This window comes from Sorex araneus, chromosome X (genome assembly GCF_027595985.1).
Source record: "Sorex araneus isolate mSorAra2 chromosome X, mSorAra2.pri, whole genome shotgun sequence".
Classification (NCBI taxonomy): domain Eukaryota; kingdom Metazoa; phylum Chordata; class Mammalia; order Eulipotyphla; family Soricidae; genus Sorex; species Sorex araneus.
In genome coordinates, this window is record NC_073313.1 from 15,581,720 (window position 1) to 15,585,231 (window position 3,512).

A 3,512-nucleotide genomic window follows, 5' to 3' on the forward strand; every position below is an offset into this window, starting at 1 on the left:
TGTGTTTCAATAATAGAGCATCTAATCTTACATGACTGTGGCTTCAAGTTTCATCCTTGACTCTACATTGCCAGGAATGACCCCTGGAACCACAACAAGTGTGACATCTGAAATCCTAACACAACAATCACTGTCACTGTATCAGTGTCATACTGTTGCTCATCGATTTGCTTGAGCGGGCACCAGTAATGTCTCCATTTGAGACTTGTTACTGTTTTTGGCATATCCAATACGTTATGGGTAGCTTGCCAGGCTCTGCCGTGTGGGTGAGACACTCTCGGTAGCTTGCCTGTGCTCTCCGAGAGGGGCGGAGGAATCAAACCCGGGTTGGCCGAGTGCAAGCAAACATGCTACTCACTGTGCTATCACTCCAGCTCTCACAACAATCAAAATGAAATATATTTCCCTGGTCTCAATACATATATTGAGATATTAATTTAAGATAATTCAGCTGATGTCTATTTGCTTTACAATAAAAGACTAGAATTGTAAAAAAGAGACCTAGTATATCTTTCACTTCAATTAAATGATTTAACAAAATTAGTTTCTATAACTTGATCTAAATTTCTTAAAACGGCCACACAGTATTGTATTAAACAGTCTTCTAATCGATTCATGATAAAAACAATAATAGCCTAAATTCAGGGCCAGGGAGATAGCTCATAGGGCTGGATGTATGGTTTGTGTGCAACAGCTCTAGGTTCTATCTCTTGGTCTCCCAGCACCACCTGGGAGTGATCAAGCGTCAAGTATGGCGTATCCATCATGTACTGAAAGAGTGGCCCAAAAATCAGAACCAAAACTAAACCAAAGCACCAGATAAACAAAGCTCTTAAGTTTACAATTATTTCTACTATATGACAGACAGAGGAACCCAGGTGTGTGTAATTAGATCAATGTTCAGCATCCAGAGACTTAAAAGCGAGCTCCCAGAGAGAGCGATGCAGAGAGTCTCTTGCCCTCATGCCTGGCTGTCCTTCCCCGGGGCCCTTCAGAGGGGATGGGCTCCAGCTTCCCTCCCGACCCTGAGCAGAGCTCCCGGCGGCCGAAGACCACCAGAACCTAGCTACAGCCATGCTGGAGGCCCCTCTCCACACGTTCGGACAGGGCTCATGCATGAAGATACCGGCAGAGGAACCCAGGTGTGTGTAATTCCATCAACGGTCAGCACCCAGAGACTTAAAAGCAAAACTCCGAGAAGCACGCGGCTGCAAAGCGGCCGCACGATATCTTGTAGCCTACTTCTCCCTCTGGGAGAAACTGGCAAGCTTCTGAGAGTTTCCTGCCCGCATGGGACAGCCTTGCAAGCTTCCCATGGTGTATTTATATGCTAAATCCAGTAACAAGCTGGATCTCATTCCCCTGACCCTGAAAGAGCCTCCAGTGCGACATCATTGGGAGGGTCGAGCCGAGAGAGACTTCTAAGATCTCTGGAAAAGGACAAATGGAGAGGTTACTGAGCCCGATCGAGAAATCGACGATTAATGGGGATTTTGTGATTTGTGATATGACAGACAATATTTTAGATATTGAATATGCTTTAAGAAGTAAGATAGGAAAATCTCCTGTGACTCTCATTTTATAAGAGGTGAGGTAACGGGAAGAAACAAGTTAGTGGTGATACATAGTATAACTTCATAATAGTCAGGAAAGGAAGATGGCAAATTATAGAGTAAAGGTGACGATGAGAGGTGATATTTGAACAATGACCTGAAGGAAGGGGTAGAAGCTATCTAGATTACTGAGGAAAATAGATCCAGGTCAAGGGAACAGGGAGTGAAAAGGCTGCATGTGGGCAGGTCTCAAGAACTTCACGTGTCTTTGTGGCCACCACCCAGTTTGTTTGGGAAAGTGGCAGGAGATAAAAAATAAACATGATGAGAAAATGAGGGCCACACTAGTATGATCCCATAGAAAACTATAGGACTTTTACTTTGAGTAATGTGGAAAGATATCGGAGGTCTTCAAGCAGAGAAGGGGGCTGTAAAAACAATTTTAACAGGATTGCTCACTGCTCACTAATAAACCAAACACTTAGAAGCTAAGGATAAAAACCAAATAACAAGTTTGAGGATTATTACAGCAGCCCAATCATGTGATAGAAATTACACATTAAATATTGTAAGTGAGAAAGAATTAGAGAGTCGACTTTCTTCTCCACATATATACTTATCATTGTCCAGCCCCCTTGGCCTTTGCCTTGAATTTCTTAATGCAAAGGAGAGTTTTCAAATGAGTGTTTAGTGTTAAATCAAAAGTCATTTTTGGACAAATGGGAGAGAACAATTGTGAAGTTCTCTGGAAAGGTATCTCTGAAGGCTGTCGCATAGGCTACCAGAGACAGAGATTATTATTTCAAGGCTTTTATCAGAAACAAACTAATAGCACTGACACCAACCAGCCAGCCACATGACTGAATTTCTTCACTACATATTCTTCCATTATTCCTTTTTATTTCTAAGTCTCAATCTGTAACCTGACTATAGATGGATTTGGGGATAAGTTCACCAGTTTCCCAAGTTGCTAGAACCTGGTTAAATTTGCTTTTCTCCACCAACTTCTGTCACTCAAGTACCCATGATCTGGGTACTTTGAGCAGTAAGTACCCAGATCATGGAATCAGGAACAGATTTTGAGAACAAGTCAGGAGAGGCTGTACCTGGAAGCTATCAGGGCTTGCTCCTGGCTCTATACCCACAGATCACTCTTCGTGGTGCTCAGGGTACCATATGTGGAGCCAGAGATCAAATAGGAGTCAGCCACATGCAAGGCAAGCACCTTAACTTCCCTGTACTATCTCTCCAGCCCTAAATCTTTTTATAAATTCTTTTTTATGTCATCATATCTTGTCTCTCAAGTATTAACCTTTTCAGGAGTGAGCACCTGGACCTTGGATTCTATAACCGTATGAGTTATAAAGCTAACTTGATTGCTCAACAAAAAGTCAATCCATCTTGATCTATCAGAGACTTTGCTAATACAAGTATTTTATAAATAATCATTTAGAGAAGTGTGCTCATTTCTGAGAGCCAAAGTTTCAGAGAGAATCAGGAGAAAAGCCAGAGGGAAATGCAGAAGGGTGTAGTTGGGTTTAACATAATGACATTTAAAGCACATTTAGAACAATGAATGGAAGGCCCCAGAAACAGTACAGGGAAGAAGGCAGTTGCCTTGCATTTGGCTGATTCAATTTCTATCTCTGATGCCACATATGACTCCCTGATCCCTGCCAGGAGTGGTCCATGAGCGCATAACCAAGAGTAAGCCTGAGCATGGCCAGGAATGGTCCCAAAACAAAACAAACCAAACCACAAAGGCATGGAAAGAAAGACAAGATTAACTCCTCCTCACCATGATTATCATTTAGAAGACTTCGGGCTCCGTGGACTTACTCTGCCATTTACTCCAAGAATGATTTTAGGTAGGTAATATGCCCACAAATACACCTAACTTCCTCACTTCAGGGTTATGATAAGGGTATGCCCAGCTCATAGGATGTTTGAGTCTTACTT